The sequence below is a fragment of the Homarus americanus genome, unplaced genomic scaffold, assembly GCF_018991925.1.
Source record: "Homarus americanus isolate GMGI-L3 unplaced genomic scaffold, GMGI_Hamer_2.0 scaffold57965, whole genome shotgun sequence".
NCBI lineage: Eukaryota > Metazoa > Arthropoda > Malacostraca > Decapoda > Nephropidae > Homarus > Homarus americanus.
The window spans coordinates 53,632-63,786 of NW_024725031.1; positions in this window are offsets into that span (position 1 = coordinate 53,632).

The following is a 10,155-nucleotide window of genomic DNA, read 5'->3' on the forward strand; positions in this document are numbered from 1 at the left end:
ATATATATATATATATATATATATATATATATATATATATATATATATATAGGGATCACACTTTAGTCGATGATTCACAAATTCACACAGAGGCATCTCCGCTCTCCTGGTGCGTAGTTGTGGGGGTCAATCGGTCTCCCTGAGGTCCGTCTGTCGAGTCACTTGGTAATTTTGACTGTTCCTGAGTCTAGGACCCACGTTTTGACTTTTGCCGCTCATTGAGCGGCTGTGGGTTAATGAGACCCTTACACGTAGGACTCGATTGCTCTTTATTCGGTCAAAACCTGCAGAGTACATATTACATATGTTACATATGAGATAATTAATTCAATCGTATGTTCCATCACTATTAGCGACTACATATAGTATATTTGAGTAAAGTAGGGTGTTAAACCATATAAAACTTATGTGTTTCGGGTCTAAATGTAGGACTTATTAACTCCCTGACTTGATAGGTCACTGGACGGATCGAGATGTGCCTTCGATCTAGTCAGCCGGAGGCGAGGGCCAGCTGTTCACACCTCAGCAAGGCTCGTTGTCATCGCTCCCTCTGTCTCTCTCCTGTCCCCCCCCCTTCTCTCTTTCTATTCCTCTCTCTCTCTCTCCCTCCCTTCTAGTTTATTCTACTGGCGGTAACATATAACCTTGGACCATAATGGATCCTGTAACTGTTCCGTCTTTAATTGTGACAGGGTGAACGTAGGTAGTGGCGTGACAGGAGCTATGTGTCTAGATAGCGAATCAGCTACCACGTTCGCACGGCCAGGCAAATACTTGAAGTCGGCTGCGAACTCCTTTATGGTTAGATACCAGCGCCCTAAACGCCCTGATAAATTCTTCCCATTAAATAGCTCTGTCACGGCTACATGATCTGTGTGGACTGTGATCGGATATCCCAAAATGACATCCCGAAAATGCTTCTAAATGCGAAGGTGAATAACGTGTTTCTGCATCGTTTAGGGTGCGACTGGCGTATGCTACTACCCGCCATTTTCCAAGATAATCAGTTTGCATGAGCACCGCCCCTAAACCTAGACCCGAGGCATCAGTACACATGGTAAATGGTTTTGTGCAGTCTGGAAAGGCGAACACTGAGGGCATTAAAACTGTCCTCTTGTTCCTTGTAAACTCCACATTCTTTTTTGAGGAGTTTTGTGAGTGGTGATGCTAACTTGGCATAAACTGCAATGAAAGAACGGTAGTATCCTGATAATCCAAGGAAACTACGAAGATGATCTACATTCTTGGGACAAGGGAATTGTTTCACCGCCTTTGCCTTGCAATCTATTGTGTGTATACCATTGCCATCCACTACGTGACCAAGAAATTGGATTCTGGATTTGAGAAATTCACATTTGGAAAGTTTCACTTTCAATCCAGCTAGATGTAGCTTTGTGAAAACTCCTCGTAGCTTCTTTAGATGACTTTGTAAATCTTTGCGTACTATGATAAGATCATCTAGATAGGCATAGACTGTGTTACCTATCAGTCCAGCAAACAAGGTGTTTATCATTCTTTGGAATGTTAGCGGCGCATTTCTTAGACCAAATGCATTCTTAAGAACTCGAAGTGTCCCATTGGTGTGCTGAATGCAGTTATTTCGCGGGAATCCTCATGTAAGGGAATTTGCCAGTACCCGCTAAGTAAATCTAAGCTGCTGAAGACTGCGTTGTCTTTTCCCAGTGACTGTAGTAAGTCAGTTAAGACAGGCATTGGGAACCTGTCTGGTACAGTTACCTGATTGACTCGTCGAAAATCTATGACTGGTCTCCATCCTCCATCTTTCTTGGGAACTAAAAATAAAGGTGAGTTCCATGGTGATGAGGAAGGTTGGATCACCTTTTGGTCCACCATGTCTTGTACTATTTGCTGGACTACCACTCTTCTGCTGTGGGATAGCCTATATGCTGGGATATAGATTGGGTTAGCTTCCGGTTTGAGTGGAATATGATGATTTGTCAATGTTGTTTTACCTAGGGGTTCTCTAGGTAATGCTATGATTTCCTTGAATTCAGCAAGTAATTCTAAAAGATCACTTTTGCCTCGAGGATGATCGACTACTTTCACGTGTGGCGCTATCAACGCTACATTATTCACAATATGGGATTTTTCGTCCGATTTACCCTGTGTTACACTACCTATTGGTATTTCTAATGGCTCTTCGACAACCGCTTTGTCACAAACTAGGAAATTACTTAAACAACACCCCTTTCTTAAGGTTATGGGTCCCCCAGTTCTATTGAGAATGAGGACATCTGTGAGACTACCTATTCTAACAGTGCTTCAGGTAGACTCAAGTGACAAACCTTTCACTCGTGAACTTTCACTCAGACACACAACATCTGTTCCTTCACTCACATTTGGCAAACGTACTGTGACTCTAGTTAGTTCCTGGCTATGTGACCGTTGTACACCAGTTAACACAGCAGGCGTTAGAGTCCAGTTCTGGCGGCTTTCATCCGAAATGTCCTTTGAGCCACTAGGTGGATTTTCAGAGAGTGACTCAGTAACTAATTGCTGCTGTGTCAATGACTCCCCCGCGCCTGTCGAAGCAGTTATTACACGAACACCCGAAGTAAGCAATGGATGTGAAGCTTGCATTGCGTGATATTTCTTACAATTATGCGTGATTGTTTGATCTCGTGGCTGAACGTTAATGTTATTCTGCCTTAGAGTCGTCAGACCAAGTAACCCGTCCACTGGCAAAGAAAATGCCTTAACTATGTAGAAATCCGCCAAAAACGCTTTACTGGACCTAGAAAAACGGAGTGGTAGTGTTATCACCCCCGCTATGTCTAATTGGATTCCCGACACACCGGACAGATGAATGTTGTTACGCCGTCTCTTAATTTACTTTAATATCCAGGTTCTAGGCGTAACCAAACAAAAAAAAGTGAAGTTAAGCAAAAGGGAATAAAAATAAATAAAGTAAACCTTTAAGAATTTAATTAAATTAAATACTAACACAATAAAGAGCCTCGTAGGCTGTCACAACAAATTGATTCACCATCGAAACTTTTAAGACACAAATGATATTAAAACATCGAAACATCAAATGAACTGCTTAAACATATAGAATAAAAATAAAGCACTGGATTACGTTAACACGGCATAAACATATAAAATAACTAACACTGAAATTAACTATCGTGAAACAACACTGAATTACTTAAGTGTAACTAAGCAAGCACTGATGGATACATAAGAGACAAGAATAGGTACTCACATAGATATACCACATTGGTGGCGACAGGAACAACACAGAAATAAAATAAAGTATAAGTAACAGGTGACGGGTGTCACTCAAAAGAACGTGGACTGAATGACAGGAGGACTGGACTAAACTCCGTCTGCTGGTGGGCACTATATATAAGGTAGGCTCCCCCCAGTGAGACAAGCCCGTGAAACATGGGTCGTTTAACGATGCAGATGGTCGTTAGAGAAACAAAGAATGCTTGTTACAATACAAATGAAGAAATAAGATGGGCTTGAACAAATAATAACAGTTAAAACCTTAACAGCACAGGGTAAGGTGACTAGACTATATAATAGTAAATATAACACATCATTACAGGAATAATATGGAACAACATTGAAGCATGTTATAAAAATAATAGAAAAATACGACACGGTCATAACAATGTCTGTAGATCTTATTGGCCATTTATTTGGAGGATATCGCAGCTGTAGTTTATTGAACGACTTTAATGAGATAACATTGGCACAGGCCCTTATATCTATATCTATGGATAACTGATTGTTACCTATCCTCGCTGGTAAAGGTCAACACCTCCACTTTGTTTACTGCTGCGATTAATGAGCAGGTGATGGTAGCATTGTTTTCTTGAACCGTTGACGCTATCCCCCGAAGGCTGTATAGTTGTCTCCTTTCGATTTTCCACTTCTTGCCGCATACGCTGTACATTTCTGCAATCTTCTGTGTTGTGGTATGGAGTCTGATGTACTATACACCATTTATTCGGAGTGCCTGTAGTGTTTGGAGACATTTTACCAACTGTGTTATGTCCCTTTGTAGATCTTGGTTTAGCAGGGCTATCTGAAATCCTTAGGTCCTGTGCGGATTCTTTCCTTCGATCCTGCCTCTGTCAATTGAATTACAAGGTAATATTGAGGAGGCATTATCCCAGTCAATGCAGTGCTTATTTGATTGTCTGGGGGATAATAAGCATTGCATTGACTGGGATAATGCCTCCTCAATATTACCTTGTTATTCAATTGACAGTAGGAACATTATAGAATCTAGTCTCATTAAACATACCGAAGCATTCAACATGAATTTGAGTAATGGCATGTACAAGCTGGACAATTTTGTAATTAAGAAGATTTGTAACCAGGTGAGAAGGTTGGGTCACCTTACCCTCTGACCTGACTACCGACCGTTGCTGTGCTTTTTAAAGATTAGTAGGGTCATTACCTAACACCTGACCATTGTGGACCTGATCTCACCCTCCTCTGTATATATGCACCTTGTTTTGTACTTCTCCTTAGTCTGTACTCACCCCTGAAGATGTGAATTACACGAAAGCGCTTGGGAACTTCGTGTTTTCTTATTTCCTTGTAGTTATCAGCATATATATATATATATATATATATATATATATATATATATATATATATATATATATATATATATATATATATATATATATATATATATATATATATATATATATATATATATATATACTTTTTTTACGTAGAGGACGTACTTCTTAAATGTGTTTATATATATATCTTTATATTGACTACATGTGAAGACTTCTTGAAGTTCACTTGTGTTTGTGTAGTTTATAAAATAATGATTGTTTGTGAACTACCTGAGTGGAGAGTGCGTAGACCCTCGTGCTGACTATGACGTCAGGAGTTGATGACGTCCTTCTCAGGGAGGGATGACGTCACGTCTTGTTGTAGTTCACCTTGGGTCTTGCGGCGATCGGCCAGGGGGCTGATCTGGGGCTGACCTCTGGGTTGGAGAGATCGGCCTGGGGGCTGATCTGGGGCTGAACTCTTGGTTGGTGCGATCAGCCTGGGAGCTGATCTAGGGCTGTCCTCTGTTGCACACCGACGAGTCTTGATTGTTTAAACAAGAGATTGTTTGATTGTCTGGAACCACCTTCCTATACTCCGGTGACGTACTGTTAGCTGGAAGCTATCTCAGGTCACACTCGGGTAGGCTCGGCTGCTGTCGGCTCCAGTCGGGGTTAACCTTCAGTAGTATGTGTCACTGAAGGTTTAACTGCTAAGTTTGCAATTTTGTATAAAGTTTTTGTTACCACTGTGTCTCTATGTATGCGTTTTGCAAGTGTTTATAGCCACTGTCCACTTAAATTTCTTGTAATTGCTCGTTTGCTGATGATTCACTTAAGATGACACTTAAGTCACTGGAATCACTTGAAGTAATGTTTGTTTCTGAGTGTCTGACCGATTCTTCTTATAATCCGTCTCACCGCTGCCACCAGTGTATTGGTCACACAATATATATATTTGCATATATATATTAGTTCTTGATTTGATAAGTGGCAGGGCTGAAGTAAACACTTTATTGGTATTATTTTATTGTAGAAAAATATAATTTCACAGGTACTGAGTTCAGTTGAGAGTATATTGTACCTTCTCTTCTACACTAAGGGAAGTGTCTTAGTGCACTTATATGGGAGAACACTTAAGTGAGTTGTTCACTGGGTAACAGGTGACATGATAGTCTCTCTCACACCAGGGAGAGGGAATTGTCAAGGCTCATCACAGGATGTTGTTGTTGAAAGGTGTTGACCCAGCTTGACCTCGCTAGCTCCATGGAGGAAATGTCAACTCACCAATTGATTCATACTCATGGATGAATGACTTGGTGAATGCATGGGTAACATACATTGGGTATATATTTATATAATACAAATTGCTGTTACAGCCTCATAGTCAATATCTGCAACTATTGTCAGCTTTGGGGCCGAAGCTCTCGTTCCCCCGAGGCAGAGCAAAGCCGACGGAAGGAGAGAGAAGGACAGTCGACATCTCATTCAGGCTGTAACATAACTTTTGGGCTGCTGCTTCTGTTCGGAGATCACCTCCGCGAGTCTGGCATAGAAACATCTTGCACTTGGTCCCATCCCACCAGAGGTTGTGAACACTAGAGGAGTGAAGCTGCCTTGATCAACGTTCTGAATTCTCTCCCCGTATTCCCATATCTTGTCATTCTCGTTCCTCCTGTGTGCAGCATCGAGAGCTAAGTTACGATGACATGCAGCCATGGGATCAAAAAACCTGATGTCGAAGAAGGCTCGCTGTCCCCGCGTCCAGAATCCTCAAGCACTGACGTCAACACGGGCTTCGTTGGATGTATTTGAAGTCCTGTGTTGGAAGATCTCACCATCCAATGGAAGGAGGGTTGGTTCTACCATGACATCAAGGCAGATTTCCTTCAACATATTTGCTGTGAGATCCCTTACTTCGTCATGCCCCATGCATATGAAGCCCCCTTTCTTGCACACCATGGCATGATCGACGTCATAGGAGGAGCCACACACGCATTGAGAGGGCAAACCTTCTACAGGCCTACCTTACCTTAGAGTTTTGGCATCTGTAAGTTCATGTTTATTGAGACTGAAACCATTTGCCCTTATCGGTAACGTAGTTAACCAGTTCGAGGCACCCACCTCCTGCGCTATAGCTACTTATTTTTCAAATTCTCTGGTACTTGCAGCAACAGTAGCTGCAACTTATCACTTTGGCCGTGCTGTCGTTCTGTCGTAATGGACCTTCGAATCTTGTTTACTTCACTGGTATTCACCACCCCTGTTGCGTTCTGAGCTATTATGTGGTCCGTGAGGGCTGCCGTGAGCTTAACTGAGTTTTGATGTTCGGTGGCAGCAATCTCCTCTGGATTTGTCAGTCCCATTCCTCCCAGTCTCGGTGGTAGTGCAAAGAGTGATATTTCTGCTGGGGTTAAGTGAGGGTGTTTCACTAATTTGGGAATGAAATTGGTGCTGATAGCTTCTTCCAGAGGGTGGAGGAGGGAACCAATATCAGGGATAGTGCGCATCAGGTAGTTCCAGCGATGCTTGACTCCATGGATGAATGCCGCAAAAGCCGCATGTGGCTCTGTGTTAGCAATCTTCAGACAGAGCTTGGATTTCCCTAACCCACTCATTTACCTTTCCCATTACGTACTCTGTCTTGAAGTCAGTCGTGCCGATTACAGTGCCTAGGTGTCTTTGGCCTTCATTTGTTATTTTGACCTCACTTTCGCCAAACATCTCCATTGGCCATTCATAATGTTCTGGCTTCACAATGAGGAACGACTTGCTGGCGTTTGGGTGGTACCCTATTTGTGGGCCTTGCCATGTTACCAGGTCCCACCACTTTTTGATGTCCCCCACTTTTCCTGCTCCTGTAAAGTCATCAGTGTACGCCACTTGTAGGTAACCACTCAACTACTTGTAACAATATTTAGTGCTAGTTGTTACAAGCTGGTGTTACTTTGAACCCGGATTACACAATTTAAGGAACAGTTTCCTTGGATGCATGCTTACACTTGCCAACCATCAGTGAGACAAGACGTGCCCTGAAGGCGCTCTGGGTTTTGGCAGCCAGGCCGAGTCTGTTTGGCCCTGCTCCCCCCTGCCCCTGCTATATCCCAACGCCCTACCAACCTTACTACACCGGGATTTATTCAGCAAAACATTCAAGTGATCAGTGCAATGATTGATTACCAAACAGTGTTCCGATAGTGCATCCCAAGGAAAAGCCAGACAGTGGACACTTTGTCGGCCACCTTCAAAGTGCCAGTGACAAGGACCACCGCGGTGTTTACGACTGACAAATATTAACAGATGTCTACCAGTGTCAATGGCCCTTAAAGTGCCGCCATTGAGTTTATGGCCATCGGGGACATACACTTCCGTCCGCTCACAACAACAGATATCAACAGATGGCCTCCAATCGCTTACTCCCGACGCTCTCTGTGCCTTCTAAGCGTGGGAACGGCGGTTACCCTGATGGCAGTGTTATCGCGCGACTCAAGTCACTGAACATATTCCACGCACTCAGCCGTAGACAGGACCGTTATAAACATAAGCCCATTAGGACCGTAATCTCTACTAGGAAACCAGAGAAACCCACCCCTGACAGACCGTACCATTACACTGAAGTTCCACGGATATGGTATGATCTCCCGTCTTTACTGATCTCCAACGTCACTTCCCTAGCTAACAAGTTTGACGAGCTGGCAACCACAGTGAGGTCAGCCACCGCTAACGTCGTTGCCATATGTGAGGCTTGGCAAATTATGCCTGAAACGTGTCATATTGAGGGATATCAACTCTTTCATCACCTTCGTTCACATAAACGCAGAGGGGGCGTTGCCCTCTTCTGTCAAGATGGCCTGCGCCCGTCACGCCTGGATGTTCAAGTCTCAGCAGATGCGGAAGCATTATGGATACATGTTGTGCCACGGACCCACCCGCGCCACACTGCTTCCATCATAATCTGTGTGTCATACCATCCGCCTCGCTCACCCACCAGAGACACTCTTATCAATCATCTCATTACCACCTCAGACCACCTAAGAGTTAGGTACCCATGTGCCAAGTTAGTATTATGCGGGGATTACAATGAAATTGACACCACTGATATCCAGGATCAGCTGTCACTATCACAAGTTGTGAACTTCCCCCACACGGTCAAAATACCCTTGACCTTATCTTAACTGACTTAGCGGACCAGTACCAACCACCTCAACCAATGCCTCCTATCGGGTGTAGAACACAACTATCAGTGCTCTGGATCCCAGCTGCCACTCTCACTCAAGTACAGAGACCCTACATCAGGGCCTACAGGCCGATTACTGACTGCAGTGCGTCTCTTCGGGCAGTGGATTGCTCACCATCCCCGGACTGAAGTACTTATCATGGATGACGTGGAAACCAAATGGATAAATTATACCAACACCACCACGGAAGCTCACCAACACTTATTCCCGGAGAAGTCCGTCAGATCTCACCCAGCTGACTTGGCCTGGATCACACCTCGGATCAAAAGACTTATCCAACAGAGAGACAAAGCCTTTTATCTCAATGACCACAACTGCTACAGGTCCCTTCACAACCGAGTCATCCGCGAAATACGCACTGCAAAGAAGTCTCACTACCCAACCAAATTGCAACACCTGAAGCAGACCAACATCAGTCACTGGTATGGTAAGCTTAAAGAACTCTGTGGACTAAACAATAAGACACACCCCCTCCCCTTCCTTAGCCATCTCACTCATGTTAACGCAGCTGAACAATCAAATAACCATTTCTCTACTATATGCCAGACGCTCCCCCGGCTTGACACAACCAATCTCCCTGCTTACCTACTAGCCCCCCTTCCCACTGACATAGTCGAAGAATTTGAAGTAGCAAAACGTCTGGACAAACTTAAGTTAAAACGCTCCACCACCCCCATTGACTTACCAATGAAACTCTTCAAGGAGTTCTCCCCGGAGCTTGCTAAGCCCCTCTGCTCCATCATCAATGCTTCTCTTAGTCAAGCCAGATGCCCAGCTGACTAGAAGACTTCTTATATATCACCAGTGCCCAAGTCAACCATCCCATAACCCTTAAATCAGCTATGACCCATTGCAATCACCCCAATACCCCAATACCCAGCTTAACCTATGAAAGTTTTGTGTTCGACTGCGCTTATGCTGATATTGAGGGAGCCGTAGATCCTCAGCAATTTGGTAATATGAAAACTTCCTCCACCACTCACCGTCTTGTCAGCTTTCTCGACTACATATACCGCCATCTGGAGAAACGAAAAAAGTCGGTAGCTGTCTCCTTCATTGACTTCACTAAAGCATTCGACCTAGTCGACCACAATTTAATCATCAGCAAGGCTATCGACCTCGGGTTTCGAAGAAGTCTTATACCATGGCTTACAGACTTCCTCAGTGACCGACGCCAAGCTGTACGCTCGCTGGAAATATGTCGACGACTCCACCATTGGGATCAGCGTCAACAATTCTGCTCCCGACTATAGCGCCCTTCAGGATTTATTGAACAGTTTCCAAAACTGGGCCACCAACAACCATGTCACCATCAACCATACCAAGACCATGGTTATGCGCATCAACCTCTCCTCCGACATTGTCCCACC